The 25,400-nt window shown below is 40.9% G+C and overlaps 1 protein-coding gene across 1 annotated transcript in view; it reads left to right on the top strand.

The window, feature by feature from the left end:
- Positions 1-25,400, top strand: part of MAML3 (mastermind like transcriptional coactivator 3) — a 323,572-nt gene that overhangs the window by 37,519 nt on the left and 260,653 nt on the right. The window contains exon 2 of the mRNA XM_064510728.1: positions 24,290-24,410. The gene's annotated coding sequence lies outside the window, so the exon portion shown is untranslated. The remainder of the gene's footprint in view (positions 1-24,289; positions 24,411-25,400) is intronic.

The following is a 25,400-nucleotide window of genomic DNA, read 5'->3' as shown; positions in this document are numbered from 1 at the left end:
CATCACTTGTTGAAAGTAATCATAATTTACTAATTGTAGAAGGATTTTTCTGTTATCACAGGAAACTAGGATTCTTTTTTTTTCAACTTTAGCTAATTCCAGTGTTGACCTGAAACTGCATGTCTACTTCTACTACTGCAGAATCTTTTGCTCAGTTCTAAACAACCCTAATAGCTCTTCCTAAGGAATCTGAATTCACTTAATGAAGCAGCTTATCTAATTCTGCTCCAAAAGTTCATCTGTTCTGCGCAGCATCTAGTCCTGAAACTTGGCATGGAACTATGCCGAATTTATTTTGCATTATTATACTATATTCAGAAAGTTTGATAGGTTAGCGTTCATATAAAAGTGACTGGATGCATTTTTGAAAGACAAAAGACTGAGAACGATTGAGCCTCTAACTCTGGCTCAAGCAAGTCCCTGAACTACAAATATGAACACTATATACTTGCCTTGTTCTTAAACTCTTCCTAGGCATCCTCTGTTGGCTGTTCTTGGAGACAGGATCCTGGGTTGGACTGACTTTTTGTATAGCTGTTCTAACGTGTTACACCCAAAAACCTGTGTCCAAATTTGAAAGGAAGCTATTCAGGGCCTGCTATAAATGGTATCAATTATACCACTATTTAAGTTACAGCAAGTAAGATGGAAGGAGAATATTAATTTTCTTGAATGGTGATATGTCTGTCTGCTGAAACAAAATGCTCCTGCTAGATATCCTGTAGTTTCCATCAATTCTCTTTAACTTCATTGGATCTGAATGTTCATAATATCATAAGCACAGCTAGCAATTGTAATGCAGAATTCATGTGAATCAAGACTGATACACATGTATCTTGGAAGCTCAAATCCCACTGTCTCACTTTTTAAAAAGTAAGCACCCTCTTTAAGTGTTTGTGTCGTTACATCCTGATGCTTCCAGGAGTCTTTGTCTTTCAGTAACTGGACAGAATGTTTTCTCTCATGATCAAGGCTGGGACAACAGGATTTGAACCTATGTTACATATTCTAATATCAATAGCCTTGTCTCTTGCATGATATTTACTGATAGTTCTTCAACTTAATGAGGATTAAGAATCTGTTTGAAGGAGACTCTTGTACCCCTAATAGATGTAGCCGACAAATAAAACTATCAGTTGCTCTTGTGAATCATTTTCAGCTTTGAGAATGATGAGTATTTAGCAAGTAGCTGACATGAACAAATTCAACATTGTCATTCAGAACAAAAGTTTTTTTATAATACCATAAAAAGATGTAAAGAAATTAACTAATGAAATTAATTTTATTATTTTAAAATAATATTCTTAAAGATGACTACATTGGCTACTGTTTCTGTTGACACTCATGAGAATAAGTACATGTCTGCGTATGCTCTATCCATATACGACTATATTAGGATCACACTTCTATTGCAAAGTCACATATTGAAGATTAAGGAGTGTCATAATTAACATTTTAAACATATTTCATTTTCTTTTTGTATCTTTCATTGTGACATACAATTTGAATTCTGTCATTGTATTCTGGATTTTTTTCCTGTATGTCTATCTCAGTGTCTGGAAAGGACAGCGTTAAATGGAAGTAAGTCCAGAACCTGGAAAGTACAGATAACACTCACAAAGGTGTGAGTGTTCCTGTTTTGATATAGCATGGCCTAGAACCTAGATGTGTGCCCAGCATCCCCAGCAGATTTGTACTGGAGGCTGCAAGCTCACGTTGAACCCTGTGCCACGTTTACATGGCTATCCTTTAACCTATCCAGTGGGGTTATGTAAGTGCTCATCTGTGATACAGCCACATACTCCTTTTGCTATAAAGACTTTTTGAGAGTTGTTTTTTTTTAATGTTTTGCCTATTTGTTTGTTCAGTGTATGGGCTGAGGCCTTACTTATAGGTGTTCATCCATAACATGCCTGAGTGCTTCATAAACATGAATGAATTTATATTAGAGAATGCTAGAGAAATTGCTTGTCAGGGAGAGTCATTGGGCAGTATTTCCATGTGTGAACAAAAGGCGCCATTAACACTGTTTTATGGAGGAAAAATTCAAGTGTGAAGATACTGGAAGTATCTCCTAATTGCAAGTGTCTGATTTAGTGTACATGAGATTTGAGTGTTTAGAGTGCTTAATGTACAGCAGTTCAGTAAGTTGAATGCTAAAGTGCCATTGGCTGCAGTGAAATTGTGACTGTACAGTGTTTAAAAAAAAAAAATTGACCATAGGCTGTTGGAACTAGCATTACAAGAAAAAATTGAGGCAGGAGTAAAGTGGCATACATTTTACGAGGATATTCTTCAAATGTCTTAATTGTGAAATATTCCTTTCTCTTCCTATAAGTCTCTGCTTCACTTACTTTGTTTTCCATTTTCAGCAACAAGTGAAGCAGAACTCAAACAGAGAATAGCTTTTTTGTGCTATACAGTTCTGTTTAATTCTGGAGCTGCTCCATTTAAGCAAGGGCGCTGTGGAAAAATTAGGACATTGTCATAAGTGCATACACAGAGAAGGTTGTATGGGAACCTTACTTCTGGCATTTTAGTATATAACTTGGCAGAACTTCTCATCCTCTTTGGGAGGTGCTATCCGTATTCATTATGCAGTGTCACACTGGTATCTGTATGTATCATCAACAATTTTGAAACTTTAGATCCCTTGCAAAAACCTGAATCTGTTATGGTGCATATTCTCTATATATACTGCAGGAGGGCTTTGGCAGTTGGTTCTGCAGACAGTTGTTACTGCCAGGAGAGATGAGTGGGATTCAGGAATGTGGGGCACTGGTCTAGGCTTTGCAATGACAGCTTCTGTCAGAAGGACAACTGTGACCCTTTTTACCCTGCCTTCTCTAACCTGTCCCTCTCCTAGTCTTGTCTTCTGTGCCATGATTCCTCATTCCAGGCTGCTCGTCTCCACCTAATCAGTCTCTTTTCCTAATGATTCCTAATTTAATCCCCCTAGACTCCCTGTTCCAGTCCTTGCCCAGTCAATACTAGTTTCTGTCTTCCTGGCTCCTCGCTTCTCTGGTATCTTTTGCAGTGATTGGTCCTACTTTTTGACCACTTCTGTATACCTACTGCTCTTGGGTACAGTCTCTTCTTATATACTTCATACAATCTCACTTTTTCCTTACCATCACATCAACTCTTGGTCTGAAAGTATCTGACCAGCTCTCTTGGATATTCTAGCCTCTCATCATGTTTAATTTAACTCTGCAGGTCCCTCGTTTCTTCATCCAGCTCAGTTATCCTCATGAAGCAGTTTCTTGCTCGTGTTCTTTGTTTCACTCCTCATTTCACACTCCCTTGTCAGGATAGTTCCTGTTTGTAATCCTCCCTGCTCCAGTCTTTCTTCTGAATCTGTCCCCAAACAACGTCCTCCTTCGAAACTGCAGTCATTCTTGTCTTTACTTGTAATCTCTCTGCAGCTGATTCAGGCACTTGTGTTGCTTAGCTCCAGCTTAATGAGTGTTTGTGATTTGGGGACTTTAATTAGGTAAAAATCACAAATTTTGGTACAACTTACAAAATTGCTGTATCATTGAATTGTACTATATGTGGTGTCAGCTAGCAAGAATGTATCACAATCTGACTGTGATTGGTGAAGAATTATCAACACAAATGGTTTTGCACCCCAAAGAATATTACAGAACAATAAGCTGACTGAAATCAAGGAGAACCGAATTCTCACAAATTTCCCTGCTGATGGTTTTGAAGAAGGTGGAAAAATTTCCCCAGGAATAGAAAAGAGATGGGAGTGAAAGTGCTAGCACTTAAAATCTGAGAGTTGCTCACAAAAAGCCTACTCTGGGTACATAATACAGTCACCCTAAGAACTATGAAGAGAAGGAAGATTTAAAGGGTCTCTACTGCAGAATTTCATAATGCAAGCATACCACGGCATTTTTTTGTTATCCTTACTCTTGGAATGGCTGCATTTGAGGGCTGAAATTATCCAAAAATATTCAAGTATACTTGGGAAATTTCAGTCTAATTTGCTAAAGATTTAAAAAAAGGGGGAAAAAAAGTATCGAGTGCCCCGACTATAATATATTTGATTGTGCCTCTCCCCAACTTCTGCTCATCATTGTGATTTTTTTTTTTAGATTGGAGGCCATATAAGATAGCTGACAGAGAAGGTTTTTGGTAAGCCCAAGTAACAGTTAGATATCTGGCCTTCCTCAAATTCCCCTGTGGTATAAGCATTTGATTGCTGATCACATCTTTGCAAAACTTTTCCCCACATCTTCAAGTATCTTAGTATAGCACGTAGAGCAAGGAAATCCAACTGTGCAGAGCTCTAGATGTTAAAATAATATAAATATGCTTTCAAATGTTAAGTTTGTAATATTTTTCTTTAATTTTAATAAATGAAGTAATCAGCTTAAAAGCAGTGCTTAAAAAAAGGCAATGGAATGTGGCAGTGGTACTGATGTCATATCTTTGTAATGATAGCCTTTTTGAGAGAGGGAGTTGATTGCAATGGGTTTTGACTTAGCTAGATGGGAATTAGGGATTTTGCTCTTCTAACAAATAATATCAAATGCAAGAGGTCTCTTGAGAGCTGAGGAACTTACTAAGTATTAGTGACTTAATCATCTCAGCAGCTGGTATGCTAAAAGGAAATTATTTTTCAAATTACTTTCCCAGGATTGTGTTCTTAAACACTTAAATGTAGAAACACACATGAGGAACAAGATACATGTGAAGTGACTCATGTATATGTGTGCTCAGGAAAAGTACATCTCAGAACTGGACTTGAAAATGCTATTTTGTAGTGCCAGCAGCAGGAGTAAGGAGTCTTTCCCTTGCAGAGGACCAAGGAGGACTTTCCAACATCTTCTAACAAGCTTTTCACTGATGTGTACCGTGGTCATACTTCTGTCTGCAGCACTGCCCCCCCTTGTTCTTTCCCCATACAGAGCATTTATTTACACTGCCACTAAACCGTCACAGCCACCATCCCGTTCCCACAAAGGAACTCAGCTGAAGGAGGCTGCACTGGTTGCTGAAGACGAGCAGTTGTCATGCAGACAAGAGAGCAGGACACTGGCCTGGCAAAAAGGGGCAGGATTTATTTTGGAAGTTGTTGCTGAAACCTGTAGAAAGGAAGTGTTTGTAATAGGATAATTAGGAAGAAGTATCTGAATAAGGTGTGTTAATGATTTCAGTTTGGGATCAACATTTTAATGGATGTGGACTGCAGTAATCTCTCTGGATTATACAGTTTACCCGAATGTTTACCTGAATTGCTTTTTTAAATATTAAAACATTCTTTGATGGTAAGAGGGTTTAAGTCCTAGAAGATACCAGCTGTTGTTGCATTTTGGAAGGGAAGTAAGTATGAGGTACTTCAGCTCTGTAGGTCTCACAAACATTCACTGCTAGTGTTGGCTGTATGTGTTCACTAATTGTTTGGAGAGCTAGGTTTTTGGGGGCAGACCTTTCAATGTATATGGGTGAGAAGGCAGGATCACTGTTTTTGAAGCAGAAATTTCTTCTGATAAACTTTACAAGACAAAAAAAACCCCTTATAGTAGAATGGAACCTAATGGCTATATTAAACAAACAAACAAAAAAAAAAGAGGCATCCCTCAACCTTAACGTTCTATTAAACTACAGCTCTGTTATGTTCCTCTTTGGAAAGAGCTGTACTTCTGTTACAAGTAAAGATCACTGTGCATTTAGCCTATAAACCCTTTTTTTGGGAAAACAAATCACAGTGTTCAAAGGAGCACAAGCATAGAAAAGAAGCTGAGGGTCTAGAAATATTTTGCATTTGTACACCACCTTTTTTCCCAGCATCCACAAGGTTACAATAATGCATTAAAGACTCACAATATCCTCATAAATTGTGTATTACTACATTCCTTTTATTGATGGGGAAATGAGATGCAGAAACGCTTGTGGTTTCTCAATTCATGAAGTAAGTCAGTAGCAACCCTGGAAATAGTATCCAAGCTATTCTGATTCCTAGCTGTGTTTTAAGCAAAACAGCATTTTTTTTTCTTTCATTAAGTAATAGAAAAAATGGCAGGTATCTCTGGCAGTCATATAGTTCATCCCCATTAAGGGCTGCACCATACCTAGGTCAGTCCTGAAATAATGTTTGTCTAACCTGCTCTCCTATGACAAATAATACCACACCATCTCCTGGCAATCTATTTCAGTGCCTTACTGTCCTTATCATTAAAAAAGTTTGCTGCACTTTAAGTCTATTACTTGTTCACGAGGGGCATGGAGAATGAATTACTCCCTTTCCTTTGAAAAGGGTAACCCTATCCCTCCTTCAGTCTTCCCTTCTCTAGACTGAACCACCATAAGAACCGTAGTTGCTTATTGTAGGTTGTTTCCTAACCCTCCAACCACTCACTGTTCTCTACTGCTTTCTCCAGCTGATCTGTACCATTCTTGAAGTGTGGTGCCAAAAAATGGGTACTGCACTCGTGGCTAAGGCCTTACTAGCACTGAATAAAGCAGGAGGGTTAGTTGTCATGCAGACAGCTCTCCTGTAATACATCAAATACAACGTTTGCCTTTTTCCCCCCAGAGAATGACTGTCCCTGCAGGACTGTTGATTCACGTTGCTTGTGCCGTGCTGGAGGCCCTTCTTGCTGCAGGAAGGCCACCCTGCCACGCTGTCCCTGGCCTGGGTCTCTGTGTGCCAACCTTGCATTTGCCACATGTGAGATGAGGGGCTCTCCCTGTCCTATTATTACATTGTGCCTGTTCATCAGTGAGGAGCACTCAACAGATATTTTTGGTTTTGCTTTTTTAGAACGGGGTTATCTTGTCCTTTCTGCGTTGCATAGGTGGAGATAACAAAACTGAGAGACAGGCCATCTGGTTCATTATTATTGCAGACAACACCATAAAATAATTAATTTTATAAGTTTATCAACCTCAAACATAAGTTATGCTTTTTGCCTATGCTCTATTGATTGACTGGAAGATTGTTCCAGGACCTCAGCCCTCAGGTGGTTAAATCTCTGCTCTAATGTCCAGTCTAAACTGTATTCATTTGTTCTCATGGCAGAACCTCTCTCTCTGGTGTTGATACCTGTCCAAAGAGCAGCGCTGTCCTCTCTTAGCCTTTCTTTTGCTATGCTCTGTAAGCTAATATATTTTAGTGTCCTTTCATGCGATGAGTGCCGTGATTGTGCGAGTCATGTTTGGCAGCTCTGTGTTTTTGATTTGTACTTTTCTGGACCGGCATGACTGCAAGAAAAAGCTCAGGTCAGTCTGTAGCATCTAGCCTTGGTAAACACGTACCACGTTCTTACATGTCCTCTTTTTCCATTTGTTCTCTTCAAAATACGCTTTTCTACATGCAGTCTTAGCCAGATTATAGCTAGCCCTCTTTTAAATATGCAGCGTTTGCTCTCAGTCTTGCAACAACCAGCTTCAGGGGGAGAGGTTTGCTAAAGCTGTTGCTGTCAGACCCCTCCTCTGCCGACGGCGCTGTTGCTCTGCCCTCCCCGGGCGCTGCCCCACGGCTCCTTGCGAAGGAGGCGGCGCGCCGCCGCCCGTGCCCGCCCGCCGCCCGCCTCCGTGCGCGGGGAGCGCCGCCCGCCCGCCCGCCCGCCCGCCCGCCTCCGTGCCCCGCCGTGCCCCGCCTGGCCCCTAGGTGGCGGGGCTGCAGCAGGCAGCGGCGCGGGCAGGCGGCCCCCCGCCGCCGAGCGGCAGCTGGGCACCGACGGCGGCGGGGGGACGAGAGCAGCATGGGAAGGAGGAGGCGGCGGCCTGGCGCCGGGCCAGCCCTCCGCACAAAGCCGCCGCGCCTCCCGTGGCCTGCCGGGGACAGCTCCGGGCGGGCGGGCGGAGCCAGGCCTCCCGCCGCGGGCGGCCGCCGCAGCTCTGAGCAGGGACACAGCTCGTGGTGCTATGAGCGAAAGGGGTTGAGCCCTGCCGTCGGGGGCCCGAGCTGTTGCCGGAGCCCGGGAAGCAGGGCCGCGGTGGAAAGAGCGCTGCTCCGAAGTGCCTGCGGGGAGCGGAGATGGAAAGCGTGGCTGATTTCTGCTTGCTGCGGCTGGGGGCAGGGTTCCCGGGGGGGAGGAAAGGGAGAGACGGTGAACAAAATTTTGCAGCTCCTAAAGCACTCATATAGGCTAATATTTTGGGTCCTCTGGTTGTCTTGCAAGTTGAAGTTACAGGAAACTGTAGGTGGTGATTGTCCAGATTTGGCACTTGGGTTCCAGGCTTGCTGCTGCGTTACAGAGAAAATTTAATCTTTGACACAGAATTTCACTTAACGTCGCTAGTGTGCTACTTGCTCTGAGGATCATGCCTTTGATGCAATGCCAGCATACCCCAAAAGCTTACTATAGAAAGATAAGTGAGTTCCCACCCTGAGTTTATAGTAGGTAGGTGACAGCTCTAACTGTGAGTGCACTGTAGTTCAGTGATTTAAGTATAAGCTTATAATTTTTCAGAGCTGGGAGGTGAAACATAGACATCTTTACAGACACCTCTCTCTTAAAAATCCACTACAACAATAGGCCGATGGAACTGATTGTTAAATTAAACAATAAAACAGTTTTATCTCCCCATGAATTAGTCTAGACAGTTTCTGGTGCTGAAATGCAATCGAACATACGGAGGGACTCCAGATCCTGTGAAATCCAGTCCTCAGTTTAGGAGTGGTTCTGAGCATACATGTGTTTTCTGAAGTTTTATTCCCTCTTGTATTTTTAGGTTTTAAAGTATTTCAAGGTATTATGTCTATTTGTAAATGACACACGATACGTTTAAATGGTGCTTTGATCCTGGGGAGCGGTGTAAATACTTCCTAGAGTGGCACTACAGCTGGCTGGGGGGAAAAGCGAGTGCAGCTCACAGCAGAGGGCGGTTAAAGTGGGCTGCTGCCGCAGGGAGCCCTTCTGCGGGGAGCGGGCGAGCTGGCTACGCCGGCAGTTTATGCAGTATTAGTCTAGGTTCTCCATTAGTTTTTTTAAGCTAACAGACTTTTAGTTAGATCACCAGTGTCTTACGGGAGTCTCTTGGTGGGGTTATGGCTACATCTGCAATAGCACAGTGTTGCCCAGTGGGAACAGATCTGTAGAGCGAATCCAGTTGGAGCAGAGAACCATGCTCTGTATGTTTCAGGATGCTTTGCTTTCAACCAGCTCTGAGGTAGTGGACTGACTGCCCATTAGTGGTTGGAAAACATCTTCCAGTTTAGCTTCAGTCAAAAGTAATGCAGCTCATGCACTTCAGACTGCTCCATGATGTGAACTAGAGCACGGTAAGGGAAAAGGATCGGGAGAATCCCGATGTGAATTAAAATGGTACTGCAGATACACTCTGTGGCTGTTTTTTCTGAATGCCTCTTCATCTGATCCTGCAATCCTTGCTTGCTTTTATTAGCATTCACATAATTCACCTATTGCATGAAGTCCACAGGTATTGCTGGCCTCCGTATGACTAAGAGTGATAGAACAGGAAGAACATGTATGTGGATTTCAGAAGGACAGGTAACTGCAGCTTTCTTTCCAAACCTGAGATCAAGAGCAGGTAGTGGTTATTTTAAGTGAAAATGGTACGGTTTTCAGAGGACTTCATGTAGAATATTACCACTTTTTATCTTTTTTCTTTATTCCCTCAGCTTCTGCTAGAAAATAAAGAAAGAAAGATGTTAACCTGCCTTTGAAAGTTCACAGAACCTCATTCTATCACTCTTTTTCTCATGCTGAGCAGCATTATAACAATACCTACAGAATCTACCTCAATTAAACAGTATATGTAGAACTTCCATACAAAATATGGAAGTTTTAGTCTGAGTACACAGGTTGAGCACATCTGATGCCTGCTAGGAGTACATACACAGATGGTAGTTACTGTTCACCCATTTGTTGTATTTTTTTCCCATTCTAATGTAAACATACTCAAATGAAAAGATTTTAAAACGTGGGATCCGTTTTGATTTCTGAAGAGCATTTACATTCTGTCCTGGGGTGAAGAGGTAAATTATTCTATGACATTTGCATTCAAGAGGGGATGCTTGCTGTTGATGTTGGATTTGTGTATTTGAAACTAGAACTGGCCAGTGGAATTACCATTGAATCACAGAAAGTAGAGATGGAAAAGCCCAATTAGATCATCTAGCCCTTCTCCTTCCTAGTATAGGGTTGTTGCGTACCAGATACTTCAATGCTTTTTCCAGTGTAGTTTTAAGAGTCTCCAGGGATAAGCCTTGTGTCTCGTCTTCCTTCAGGCAAATATTCTATAACCTTCTGCACTTCACCATTAGAAATCTTTTCTTGATATTTGACCTGAATTTCTCCTTTAACTCCATTTCATCTGCTGAAGATTTATTACCTTGAACCTTTCTATATAATTCCAGTCACTCTTTGATATTGGATCCCTAATAAGCTATTTTCTTTCCTAATGCTTTGTCCCTTCATCAGAACAGCTATCCATGTTTAGCCCCTGTATTTATGGTCTTACCCCACCTCTACTTTGGCCTGTAGGCTAATAATGGTTTTTCCTATACTCTTTGCATTCCCATCTTATGTTCATTTCCTTGAGTGACTTTAATGAGAGTGACTGTTTTGTGATTTGTGTGCTTCAAATTTTAGTTTTGCTCTGAAAGAAAATTGTAAAAATGGTGTTGTTGAGCACTATGGTTATCTTTCGAAGATGTACGGATTGAAATAAAAGATAATCTCTAATTACCAGGCCTGCAGATTTAGCTAGAAACTGGCTCCTGCATCATGCTAATACATTCTCATTCCAGGATAACTAAATTAATAACAGTTCATGATGCAAAATGAGTATGAAAAAAAGAATCTTTCCTACTTTGCTGTGTCAAACCTGTGATAGCTGTGTAAAGAAGAGCAAAAACTAACAGAGGAATGTAGCCTAGACAACATTTTTTGTGAAGGTACAGAAAGCGGTTCTGTGGCGTCTGAGGGTGGCAAGTATGTTTTCGAATAGAACTCCCTGTCATGATCACTTTTGGGATGCTTTCTCCAGAAATGAAGCGTGTGTGGAGAGAAGATACATATATATGAGGGATGGGGTGGTGGTGTTGGGGGAAGGGGGGAAGTCTGGAAAGTTGCAAAGTTTTTACTTTTAAAACCCCATCTGTTTTCAAAAGCTTTTCACTGGCGGCTTTCTGGAGGAAAGGGTAAAAGTCCCCAAACCTGCTGTTGCATCTCTCTTTCATGAGGATTGTATTTAGTGATCAAACCACATTTGTTGAAATAAGATACTTGTTATTTTTCTGAAGTCTGAAAACACTTGACAATTTTTGCTAGACTGTCTGGAGAGACTTGCTGATACATGTGTAAATCTTGATAGAAATTTACCTTTTTGTTCCTTTGCTTAAAGTGAGAAACTTCTTAGGCTGTATCACACTTAAAAAATAAGGTTAAAGGATTTTGCTGCTCTCATCGAGCACTCAAAAGATAGTTTGCTCGCTGATTCTTGGTCTTAATAGTCTTGCAGTTTGACTTTAGTCAGGACTGGAGACTCTTGTTTCATGCACTGCAATGAAACATGTAAAGAAGTTTTTAATTGGAACCGAGTTACTGTATTTGTAGCTAGAACATAATAAAATTGCTATCAAATAATCCCGTTGATTCTTGAGCAGGCAGAGGAACATAGAGAATCTACAAGTAAAACATAAAACAGAATCCTGGCTGAAATGGCCAAATTATGAATTTTCAATTTTATTTAATTATATTGATAGCAAAATGTGAATGGGACATATTTTTAAGTGTGAAAGACTGAAGTGAAGACCTTTTGTGTTCTAGGTTTGTATTCATAGACCTCTTCTACACCGTTATTTCCCCTGCATGAACTATTTAAATATCTGATGTAAGTGGTGCAAGGAAGATGGAGCCACGCTCTTCTCAGTGTTGTCCAGTGGTCAGACAAGAGGCAATGGGCACAACTGAAATACAAGAAATTCCACTTAAATATAAGAAAAAGCTTTTTCACTGTGAGGGTGATTGGACACTGGAACAGGTTGCTCAGGGAGGGTGTGGGGTCTCCACCCTTGGAGATGTTCAGAACCTGACTGGACAAGGTCCTTGGCAGCCTGCTGTAGCTGACTTTGCTTGTGAGCAGAGGTGGTGAACAAAATGATCTCCAAAGGTGCCTTCCAGCCTCAACGTTTCTGTGATTTGGTAGAAAAAAGTACTGATCTGGTACCGCCAGAATGATAGAATGGACTTTTAGGTGAGAAGATCCTCCGAGCTTGCATGCTCCTTGTTCATGCTTTGTTAGGTGGGTGAGAAACATTTGGGTTCACGTTAAGCTTGTTCATAGTGAGGAGCCTGAAAATTTTCACAAAGTAAATTGCATAGCTAAGTCACTGGGAGCTGCAGATTGCCCAGTGTGAGAAGGTCAGCTGAGCTCACGCTCAAGGTAACATTGAGAATGAAAAATCAGGATTAAAATTTTATTTGAGGTGTGTGAGCCCAGCCTTGAAGGTGAAAGAGCTGGAAATTAGAATTAATCTTAAAGAACACTAATGAGGAGTTAAGTTTCACAAGGTATCAGAAATCGAAAGGGCAGCACAAAGAAGTGGGCACTCATGCTCTGTTACATTTATGCCTGTATGGCCTGTTTTGCTGCTTTACTATTTTGCTTACTCATCATTGACACCAGTGCACAATGAGTGCAAAATGCTGCTGAAGTGACCTCATTAGTGCCTGCTTTTTTTCCCTTTAGCACTCCTGTGATTTCTGTAAATTACAGCAACCTTTACAGCAGTCGTGCATTAGGCTCTTGTGCTGGGCAGAGCATGTCTTCTTCCAGTGCTTATCCAACTAGGTCATCTTTGTGTACACAGGTGCCTCAAGCACTTGGGTTTGAAGATTTTTTTCCCACTGCTATACAATGTATGTGTGCCCTGCCTATCTTTGTGCTGTGCTGTGGTATGCACTTCTCACTCCTCTGCTCTCCTCTCCTCCCCCGGTTGCCTTCGTTTAAAGTGGAATTTCTGTAGTCTGATCTGGACTGCAGGGGCTTTCAGAGCCCATTTTTCTTCATTATTTTTCCTCTCTTTTTCAGTGTGCTGTTTCTTACACACATGCACACACACCTTTTTTAGTCTTTTTAGTGCAGTTGTTTTGTACTTTTTCTTCAATGAGACCTGAGGGTCTCTGTCCTAAGTTGCATGCTGGCCATTGATAAGTAATGTTCTGCTGCTTCTGCCTTCCATCTCCCTGACCAGGTCTCTTTCTCAGCTGTCTGGATTTGATCTGTGGTTGTCTTTCGATGGGACAAACAGGCATGCTGAGTACCTCCACAGTTAAATTTTATGTCCCCAGAAAGGCATGTCAGTTTTAATCTTTTAACTTTCTTAGCCAAAAGGTGAGCTTAAGCTAGACCTTGGATGTTTATCTCCCATATAACTCCTAAGTAGTGGCCTGAAATCATGGAGTGCAGGATGTATCTGGACACTGAGTTTCCTAGATTGACTGAATTCCTTCTGAAGAAAAACATCCTTATTTTTAGTACTGCAAAGTTCTGCTTCCAGGGGGCAGACCTGTCACATGGGGATTCCCATCCTGGTGTTTCTGAAGCGATAAGACTGTCTTCGTCATCAGCTTGTTCTCATTCCTGGGCTCTCTGAGCCTTTTGCTGTTGATCTTTACCCTGAAGCTCAGGCACAGAGAGCTAGAGCCTTAGGTCTTAACTGCCCACTGCTCAGTAAAAAAGGAGAGGGAATATGGGGCACTGATAACAGATCTTTGCCCTCTGTCCCTCTGCTTTTCCTTCAAATCTCGTTTGTTTTTATTTGGAAAGGTCTGCTTGTGGGTTCACCCCAATTCGCTCCTACAGCTATTACCAAATTTCTCCTCAGACAGGGCATTCATCGCTCTTTTGCCCCCAAATCTTGTACTTCTCACATTTGGTGTGAAAAGTTTTGTCTCCTTGGCTGAAAAATGACTGGCTTCCACTGCTGAAAAATTGCAGCAGTTTCTGACCAAACATTTCTTGACTGGGTCTTGGACTGCGTTACAGCGTTCTAGAAAACAGTTGTTATCGCTGACAACAAGGGGAACTCACACCGTTGGAGCCTGAGCAATGCTGCTGGCCTCCCCTCAGAACATCTCTGTTGTACTCCAGGCAACCACCTGGATCTCCTTTTACAGTGGTGTAACACTTGGTAGGACTTCTAGAGCATGAGCTGTGTTTGGTAAAAGACTCCTCGAGTCAATGCTCTGTTTAGGCCTATGAGACACAACTCCACGTGTACTGGTTGTTGCATTGAAGTCATGCAAAGCAGAGTATGTGTAACTAAGAGAAGCATTCAAAGAGAAAAGTTGATTTCAAAAAACTGAGCTACCTGAGAGCACCATTCCTTCTACGTTCTCCAGTAGCAAAGATGGTTTGATGTTTACCACTCTCCTCTCCATCCAGCTGCTCATTTCTGCTCATTCATCCCTCTTTTTACCCCAGTTTACCACCCTTTGCTTCCCTGGAACAGGATCAGTGAAATGAACTGGGTTAAATGCACTTTTTTAAATCCATTCCTCCAGACCAACAGTTTTATGACCATAAATGCAAGGGCAGGACAAACAACAGAGGGCAACTATCCTATTTCACTGCCAAAGCCAACATCACGCAAAGCTATGGTCTGAGGAGTGGGGAGGATGCACAGCTGTTAATGCCTTGCCTGGTGATGCAAGAAAAGGCAGGGAAAGACTGATGTGTGCACTGCGTAGGTGAGATTGGTGCAAAGAAAGAAAAATATAGCATGAAAGCTGGAGTGCTTGAGGTATGCTTACACCCCCAGGGGAAAAGTGCAAACAGGGAATGTGACAGGATTCCCGTACTGCTAGGGAACTTTATTATAGAACAAATTACCACCATGACTTTGGAATGAGGATTTTACTTGCTGTTCTGACCTTTGCTTCTCCCTCCCTCCCCCCCCACCCCCAAAACCCCCACAGATAAACCCAGAACAGTTCTGTCTAATTTTTGTCTTCCCAAAGTGCTAAATCCATTCTGATAATGTGTTGTGCTCCTGCATCACCTGGGTACTTCTATACATTCATTTGCTGTTGTTAGCCATCACACATGGATGTAGCCAATATTGATGCCCTAAGCGCCCTGATCATGTAAATCATGATTTATGAGGCCCTTTATATTCTGCAGAAATTACTGGTTGTGAAGCATCAGTTGATAGTCCTGGGGACATGACAGCTCCCTCCCCTACTCCTGCGAAGCTTGGTGTCCTGTAAAACAGAACCCAGGCTGATTTCATTTGGCATATGATTCTTTCAGATGAGCTGCATCCCCAGATCTATAGCGATTGAGCCTACAGTTCCCTATATAATACAATTTTACTGACTGAAAGCTATTGGTGTTTAACCCTAACATGATGTAAATGTGAAAATAGAAGTTTTGTTGTTGCCAGCGCTGTTATGGATTTTTCTAGTTTTTGAGCAAATTGTTCAAAGCATCTGGTATTGCTTTCTTTGGATATAAATTAAGGATATTAAATTAATTTCGATGTTTCATTTTGGTGGTAAGAGACAGGTCATTAATGCGTAAGTTTTGTGATCTGGGTGCTACATAAATGCAAAAAAAGGTTTGGTGATTTGCACTGCGTGTGTGTACGTGTATGTCTGTGAGTCTCAAACCCCTCAGATACCCTTTAGGTTAACCATGAACTTTGAAGATTGGCAGCAAGGATTCTGTGTTTTAAAAGATAAAACCCTGCACTGCAGATGAAACTCACAGGAGCTACTGAGAGCCATCCAAGAAGTCTTGATCTCTGGCTGCTGTTGCTATTACTGAACGCAGCTCTAACGCAGGCTGCTCCGGCGCACGCAGGGCCTGCGCTCCGCCAGGGAGAAAGAGCAGCGGGAGTGCCGGCAGCCTCTGCGCAGCACAACAGTGGGTCAGCCAGAGTAGCAGCAGGGGCTGTGGAAAGAGGCTTTCTTCCCTTTCAACAAATGGACTTAGGGGAAAGAGAGCAGGGGGAGGGAGGCCAAAGTATCCTGTCCTTTTAGCACCTCTGTTGTTACAGGAAAGGGAGGGGAGTGTTGCGCCCTCGTAACTTTGGCTGCAAGGGTGTGGGAGCCTCCTTCAGGGTGTCTACCACAGCAAAGCCTGGGGGTTGCTGTCTGGGCAGGAGGGTGCTGCTTGTACTGCTCTGAGCAGCCCTGAGCAGCTGGTTGTAATTATGCACTGCAGCTTCAGAGGAAGTTGCTGGCTGTGGGGAGTGTGCAAAGCTTGGCTGCGGATCTACTGCTTTTAAGGGTACAATGGAGATGGAGGGAGTAAAAACAGTGGCACAGAATGAAGGGGAGGGTGAAAGCTTAATTATCCCCCACTTGAACTAGCTGCCTTGTTGAGTCATTACATGTTTGTGAAAGTCCCTTGATAGATGTATGCCCTAAATGAAGTCAGATGAGGGAAAGGCCACATTCAGATGCCAGGAACTCTTGCCACAAAGGACTAAAACTTTAATAACAAAAAAGCCTCTAAAACTATCTGGAAAACTGTTTATTATTTATTTTACTACTCTGTACCAAAAAAGAAGTTTAGACTGATTTACATCTCTTGGAAAGAAAAATTATATTGAGCTGACATATTGCAATGACTATTTTTGGTCTTACCATTTAAAATTATAGAGTTATAAATAGAGCTGTGCAAAATGCAGCTATTTTGATTCTCGCTGGGGTTCTCACAAACATTTTCTTTGCTTTCAGTCTTTGGATTCAGCCCTCCACTCAATGCTGATTTTGCTTTGAATGCAGAGGGTTCCTTATTTTTAATTTTTTAAACAACCAAATTCATCTGGACTCAAAGAGGTTTTCCTGACTCTTGACCTTAAGCTTTGTTCTGACATCACCTAGTAATTGTCTCAAGCTCGCCAAAAGAATTACCAACATTTCTGTGAGGCTGGCTATAGTCCTGGTTTTGAAACCGAAAAAGAGGCACGTTTTGTCTGGCGTTGGACTTTGTAACAAAAGCTCTGGTTATAAATCTCAGGAAAAGAACGTTTGTAATGAAAGTGGTCAGTGAATCCTAAATAGCAGCAGAGTGTGTTGCTATGAAAAGTGTATACCTAGAGGGGAAAAAACTGATCCCGCTCTTGATAGAAAAGCAGCAGCTTACTCAGAGCTATTCTCAGATGTCAGAATCAGTCATCAACTCCCTGGCCTGTGGTTGCATCCTTCTAGATTTTGGCCCCTTTAGGCAACCGTGATTTATATCTGCAGCAGATTAAGCAAGATGCATAGTAGAGAAAAGATGTAAAGGTAGACAAGATTGTCTGCTGCGCAGATATACATCTGAGGATATATCAGGACTGTGACTCAGACCAATAATCTTTTACTCAGTTTCTCAGACGTAGACCTGTCTTGGGGCCATCCGGCTGAATTGTCTTATGTCGTGAGGTATCTGCTTAATTCAGGTGCTGTCTAATCACATCAGCAGTTCTATCAGTCAGTTTCTGTGATGAGTTTGTGCTGTTTCTCGTACTGCACATCCTAGAGTGCTATGTAGATACTACATGTAGATAGGCAGCTGCAACTGGCTTGAGTGTCAGGGATAACTTAATGTTATTATGGCGGCTTTACTACTGGTAGGGAACATTAGGCTGAGTAATCTGCAGTCCCATCTCAGGATTGTGACATAGAGTTTATCTGAGGACAGACTTGCATTCTGCACGCATTATTCCCTAGTGTATGTGCACCTGCACAAGTTTAACTTTGGTCCCTGCAAGAATACATGAATTATATTTTCACGTGGAAATTAGAAATTATTCTCCAGATTTGGGGACAAGGTATCAGAAGAGCAAAACTAATTCATTCTGGGGATCACAAGGCAGGACTGCAATGACAGCTAGTGATGCCCATGAATGTACTGCTTGCAAATGCTACATGTCCATCACTGTTGTTTTGTACAGTAAATGGCATTGATTTTCCTGTACCAGTTTCCTCTGTTAATGTTGTCCAGGTGTTGCAAAAAGAGCAGATAATTCAACAAGTTGTTAGAAAGAAACAACACAGAAAATTTTGCAAAAATCAGCTTGTGTGTAGTCTTCCCAATGTGCAGCAGTGCGGAAAGCCTGCTGGAGACAAGACAGGTGAGGGTTTAGTGTTCTTTGATGGTCCCAAAAGTTCCTAGAGGACCAACCTGAGCTGGTAGAAGTGAGAGCAGCCACATGTTGCTGTGGAGACAATTTTATACAGTCATTCCATACAAAGGGTTGAGGGGAGAGGTGACTTGTATTGATTGGTTCATAATGTTTTAAGTAAATGCAGTAACATAGTATTACACAGGTTGTGTTCTATAACAGCGGGCACACCACAGAATAGCTGGGGTTGGAAAGCACCTCTGGATATCATCTAGTCCAACCCCCCTGCTCAACAGGGTCAGCTAGAGTGGGTTGCCCAGGACCATGTCCAGTCAGGTTTTGGGTATTTCCAAAGATGGGAGCTCCACAGCCTCTAACCGGTTCCAGTGTTTAAACCACTCTCACAGTGAAAGACTTACTACCAAAAAAAAAAAAAAAAAAAAGAAAAACCTCCATTTCCTTATAAGTAGTTGCCAGATAACTTTCCTATTCATACTTGTGATCTGGGCTAGGGCTATTACTTAATGATCTGTTTTCTGGATATCAGTTTAACAAGCAATAGTAGACTCTAAGTTACCTTCCCCAATTATCAGATGTTTCTGCAGGTAGGGGGAAGGACAGCACATCCATGCATTCTTGCCCAAGCAACTTGGAAAGTGTCTTGAAGAGAAAAAGAGGGAGATGGAGAGGAGAAATAGGTTGATGGAGTCCTGGTGTGTGTTGGGGGGGGGGAGTGTTTCTGTCTCAACTCACTGTGCGTAATGTGCTTTTGAGGTAGTACAGGCACAAAAAAAGCAAGACGGAGGAATACAGTGTAGAGCTTGCATTGAAGTGGAGAGAAAGGCTGATCCAGGTAAGAAGTGAAAGCAGATTTCAAGCTTGGCTGAGCCGTGGCAAGGAAGGGATGTCTTGGAGTGAGATCAGAAGTTAGAGGCAAGGGCAATGGTGTCTGAATCTGGGCTGGAATGAGCTAGGTAATTCTAGAGTAGGATATTGGCTTGCCTTTGCTGCTGATAACTGAGTTTTGTAACTTCTTGCCTAAATTACTGGGGATGACTATGAGCCCAAACTAGCAATTCCAATCTAGTCAGGAGACAGAGGTGCCTAAATGCCAGGATCTATGGCAAAGCAATAGTTTCTTTCATTAATTACTTTAATCAATTCAAGGACTATTTTGAATGTCTTTTGCCTTTTTTGTCTCCACCTCACAGTGATATCTCGAATGAGCAAATTATCAGTGACTTGATGGTTTGGACAGGCTTCTCAGATATGCTTTCCTGTGTAAAAGATGAAGTTTCTTTCTTCAACAACATCTGGCTCTCTCAGAGAGTAATATGAATTAGAGCATGCCTCAATGACAATCATTGCTTTTGGGTAGCTTTGCTTTTTTATCCCAGAATTTACTTATAAATTCTTACTTGTATTTTCCCCAAACAGAATTATAAGAGTAAAGAAAGTTGTGAAAGCAACTTTAACATTTCTTGCCAGTTTTTAAAGGGCTTGAAACTGTAACATGATTACTGTAAAAAGAATATTCTTCTGAAGCTTGATATTCTAGGAGCTTGACAAAAAACAGTCACTGTAGTGTAGTTACAACCTTGAGAGGTTAACTGATCCAGTTTCATCCTATAACCATTAATGATTGCCTTAAACCATTCTTTTCCATGGCTATAAAAGGGTCCATTGCTGGAAAAAGTGTTATGTCAATAAAGGTATTGTGAACATCTCTTGTAAAGATTTGTACAACAAACAGATAGTGACCAGCCTTTTATAGCTCTTGTACTGCATGAGTAATTCACACAGCACTTGGGATAGATTCATAGAGTCCTGATGCTCTTCAAAGCTAGTGAAAGTGTCTTCAGATCTTTAAGGCAAAGTACTGAACATTTTTTGTGTTGTTTTTGGACATCTTTTCGTATTCCATCATCAATGAAGTAAACAAACCTATGCCTCAGTGATACTTTTAGTTCAGAGTGACTGCATGCCTCCTACTGTTTCATGCATTTAGTCTTACAGCATTCCTGTTGAGACAAATATAGAGTCATGAGCTGAGCATTTCGGGGTCTATGATAGAGAGGTGGGATCGAGCCAAAGTAGCATCTAACTATTAGGTTTCATTTTTCTTTTTTCTCTCTCACACAATAAATATGTGAGAATAAGAATTAGGTACTGCTGATGAACCAAAATCTGCTTTAACTTACTCAGTTTAAATCTGGAATAACATCAGTGCTTTCAGTAGAATTACTTCAGAGAAGCCCGGTTCCAAAGCCCACTGTGCCAATGTAGGCATTTTATAAGGTTGTCCCAGATCTTGCCTCCCAGTCATCTAGACCAAGAAATTGGTCCTGTTCCTATGGGACCATGCATCAGGTTTCTGTGGAAACCAGGGTGTAGGGCAAGAAAGTTGGCATCAACGTGGAGTCAAGATTTGGCAAGACACATGGTCAGACCTGGGAAGTCAGGAGTCCTTCAACATCTCCCAGTTTATATATAGAAAGAGTGGAGACCTGTAGCTCATAAATCTGTGTTTACTTAGCTGAATAAATAGTCTAATTGTTGGAGATAAAGTACTGTATCTTAAAATCAGAGCAACGAAGGCTTTCAAAGCCCCCTTTGAAATTCAGCAGATTTATTTTACAGAAGGTAAGTAAGTTGGCTGTAGGTACTTAGCTCAGGTCTATAGTATTGTTGACAGTTTGGCCCAGAGACATCACCTTTTGGGGGGGGGGGGGCAGGGCATGAAAAATGATTATTTTTAATAATGCTTCTCAAACAGTAAAAAGCAAAGGTACATATATACTAACTGACAGGCTGCAAAAATTTAACTCAAAACTTGCATTATTTTTAATATGAAAGCTCAAAAAAATTCTCGAAACTACGAAACCTCTTTGGCACCCAAGAGTTTAAAAAGCAGATGGATTTTTTTCCCAGCTTTTAGAAAAAAAAATGCTCATGAGCTGAAACTTTCCTACTAGAACACATTTTTAAGACCAGCTTTTAAAACTATCAAAATAGGAGTTTATTGTAAATGGAAGCAGTAACAGATCTTTAGCTACAGCAATAGTGTGGATTCTGACAGAGGTTTATAATGTCCAGAGATGAGGTTTTGTTTGTTTGCATTAGGGATAAGTATAATAATTTAAAGATACAAGAGAAACTTTGCTCTTAATGGTGGGGAGTAGCAATACTGGAGGAATGGTCTGAATTTATTTTATGTAATAGTCTCTTTTCAATAACAATGTCTATTAAAGACATCTGTTGAAAGTCTGTAATGCTATTTTAATAGGGAGAAAAAATAACTAAGTTCTTTAGCAATCCTGTCTTCAGTTTAACGTTATGGACTTTTAAGAGAGGGTTTATGTGTGCAACATTATTAACTGAAATTCTGCTCAAATTGAAATTAGGCCCACAAACTTTGCTTTCTCTCAGTACATTCTAGGTTTTTAAAGTAATTATTGAAAACTATTGAAGAGAATTAGTATATTCTTATTTAAGATTTTTAAAGGGAATCAGGCTAGGCAAAGATATGTTTCTAAAGACCTATGCTCTTGCTTATAGTATATAACCTCTCTCTAGCAATATGGAAGTGTAACGAAAAAATTATCAATTTCCTATACTAAGTCGTTACTGTAGCTGGAGAAAGAAGTTAATCCACCTCCAAAATGATTGAATTATAAATTATAATAAAACACCCAATATTTTATACTGGATTTGTCAGGGCTGCAAAGTATGTGTTTAGTTATGAGAGAGGTGGAGGGCAGCGGGAGGTGGGGGCAAAAGCCCCAAGTCCACAATCTGGAAGGAAGCCTACTTACAGAAATTAGATACTGAATTTAAATTAATTGCCTTGTTCCCTAGCTATGTTCAACATTGTTGCAATTTAATTTTAAGACTTAAATTATAAACATTAAAATAAGGTAATAAAACACATTGTATTTTTGTCACTTGAATTTGGAGGATCCTCATGTTTTCCATGCCTGTGGCCTTGATGATCCATTTGGCAGCCCTGCCAGTGATAAAAGGAATAACTCACCACTGTCAGGGAATTTGGCTGTTTCATCACCGACATGAGAGGCCAGCATAACTCCCTGGTGATTGCTGTCTAAATGACTTATGTAGTTTCTTCATATACTTTTTGATTGAAGAGTGATAACTCAGGCGATGAGTTATTTGGCATCAGCCTCTGAGACAATCTGTTTTCTTTTTATAAATCCTATGGCACCTTTCAGCCACCCATTTTAAATAAGACTGTGGTGGATTAGGTTCTAATGTGCCTTGTAGACTTAGCCAAAGGATAGTAAAATTAGGTTTTGCTGTCATTCTTTTGCTTTGTTGTTTTGCTTTGCTCTTTGTTGATAAATGACAGTTTTAGAAGTAGTATGGGGAAAAATGAGATGTAGGCTAAAAGACTGTCTTTATTTACCACATAGTAGGGGTACAACAGGGCAATTCACTCATGGTGGTAGTGTGCCATGGTGTTGCCTTTCTTTCTCCATAAGCAGAATGTGTTTACCAAGAACCCAGAGAGGAGAAATATAGTAACACCAGCCCAACTGTTATTAGGCTTGCATGTAGAAGACACATGTCAGAGAAGGGAAAAGAGTAATTAAAAAATGTATGCAGCTGAATACAAATCACAGCTCAGGATATCTTTATTACAGATTTAAATACAGAGTACTGTTAATGCAAGGTAGAAAGTTGCACATTAAATTTAGTGTACAACATGTTGATTTAGGCTGTGAATCTGACTGGATTTCATGTAAGGTTTTGCCACTGATTTAGGTGGAAACAGAAGCAGTTTCCTTGCTGAGTAACAAAGATGGTTACCTTTGCTAGAGTCTGATTTGCAAGATTTCCCGCATAACATGACGACTGTGGAAAGCAAAGTATAATCTGAGGAGATGCAGAGGTGATGGCTCTTTTAGACACCCCCTTTTTTAATGCCTCCTATACACATGCTGCTCTTGCTTTTATTGAAGTAATCCAGTTAAATCTTGTATCTTATAGATAAGGCTGCAGTTAATATTTATATTAAAACAACCAACCTCCTGTGTTTCTCTCTTTTTCTTCACTTTGGCTCTTCATTCTAGACAGAGCAGTGAGTGACAGGTATAAGTAAATTTTACAGTATTTGTATTACAGTAATGCCACAGAGCTCCAGTCAGGATCCATATACCTTTGTGATAGATGCTGTGCAAACATCTATAAAGACATGGTTTCTCCTTGAAAACGTGTACAATATGAGAAGCATCTTCATCAGACATGTGTCTTTATTTGCATCACAAGAGAGAAAAAATACCATCTTTTTCTGTTCTGTTTATAAGTTGAAATGACAGTGCATCATTGTATGGTTACTTTCAAAAAATTCTTGAACTATGCAAAGTTTAGAATTTGTCAAAGGAAAAAAAAATGATATAGAAGGTGAAAAGGGTAATGGCAGAGCAAATAAAGAAATGTACAGCCTGAGCTAAAAGATGATCTGCTGTCCTTACTGAGGAAGTTCAGTGCATTTCAGCTGGACTCAGTTCATGAGAGGCTCAGGTTTGGATCTAAGAGTAGTCACTGAAAGCAAGTGAGAAACAAATTATGACAGATGAGGGGCTGCCATTCTTTACTTTTCTCTCACTCTCATTTTTATCCTTTTCCACTGATTTTTCTGTTTTTTTTTCTCTTCCATGTGTATTTATAGTATGTGTATTATAACGTATTTACATTTCCTCACTGTTCAGGAACTGCTGCTTCATAGAGAAGAGGGACTCATGGCACATGAACTGGAGTCTTTCTCACTGTTCAGAAATAGACAGTTAACTCTGATTCCGAGCAGCACCCCAGAATTCAGGGCAACAGGTGACTGCTGGCCCTCCCAAAATGTTGGGCACATTTGGGATGCTGAGCTGTCTGCTGTAGTCAAGTGAGCAGTATTGAGAGCACATCCTGTGAGTTAGAAGACACCATGCATCTTGAGAGGCAGAGTTCAGGAGTGGTCCAGTGCTTGACCACCACACGCAGTACTGTTTCAGAGATGCTCTGCTGGTGCCATGCTTACCTACTTGGTGCTTATAGTAGTTCCTGTCTTCTGTTCCAGTTTTGATTCCGTCTGTGTGGGGGTTGTACAAAAGTCCAGACTTTCCAATCTGAATTTACTTTCCGTGATTCTGACATTCAGATTTATTGATGTTTGATTTTTCCACCTGTCTAAAACTCACTTTTATTCTCTAATTCATATCCACTCTTTCTCCACAGCAAAATCTGCCAATCATGGCAAATTACATGAATGATTCCATGGAGGCTAAAACAAGATTGCTGAACTCATTTTCATGCATGACTAAACACAGAATTGAACCTTGTGCTCCAGAAGTGAAAGGTTAGTGATTTTAGATAATTTTAAAACGATTGTATAGGAGTTGATACAGCTGCTGTCAGTCTACCCTAATCCTGTTCTTTGTGGAATCTGCCCTTGCGGAGGCACTGCTTTCTCTCAGTGATTAAGGGGAGACATTGCTTTCAGTGCTGCTGACTCAGCAGAGCTAAGAATTGGTAAATTAGCAATGACTGTAAGGGAATTTTAAATATTGGTAGAATACCAAACTTCTTTTGTTACTGAGTCTTGGAGATGAATTTCCAATTAAGTTACTGTACCAGGCAATGTGGGGGAGATGACAGTCCTCTTTCTGAGTCACAAGACAGAAAAATGGGAAACAGTGTATCCAGTTTTTGCATTCTTAATGTCACTGTTATAAAATGATATCAGAGGACTGTGAAAGAATAAATAAATCTATATAGCTAATATACATTCTAATGAACTGTTCATTTAGTAACAAAATGCTGTAGACTCCTAGGGAATAATTAACTTTGCCAATTCAGTATCTTTGCTATTTATGGAATGATGCTCTCTCCTTTTCTCTTTTGCCTTTTTATCCTTGTCTCTTCTTGTCTTTTTCCTGGCTGCACAAGGTTAGATGCTTTTGTAGATCTGATATTCAACTTGATTAATTTTCATGGATCGTATGACACCCTTCTGCACATAAAGGTACATAATCTGTACAGGAACAAAATGTTGTAACACCTGTATAAAAGCTGAAGTAGAGCATGGCTTTAAACACCAAAGAAATCCCACCAAAGAAACCCTTTTGTTGCAACTGGTAATGTGTATAGATAAATTTGGGGCAAAACACATAAGATAGAGTTAAAGGGAGTAGTTTTTGGACATTTAGGCTTCAGATGATGTACATCAGGGAGCCTGACTTAGTATCAAAGCATTACTAGATAAAACTGTAGTTAGTGTGTGAAAGTACGGGAAGATCTGATAAATAAGACGCACTGGGTAGTGTAGAATTGAACTTTTTCTTCTGAG

The sequence above is a fragment of the Dromaius novaehollandiae genome, chromosome 4 (genome assembly GCF_036370855.1).
Source record: "Dromaius novaehollandiae isolate bDroNov1 chromosome 4, bDroNov1.hap1, whole genome shotgun sequence".
In the NCBI taxonomy this organism is placed as follows: domain Eukaryota; kingdom Metazoa; phylum Chordata; class Aves; order Casuariiformes; family Dromaiidae; genus Dromaius; species Dromaius novaehollandiae.
The sequence above is the reverse complement of the archived record's forward strand: the minus strand, read 5'-3'. Positions and strand labels throughout refer to the sequence as shown.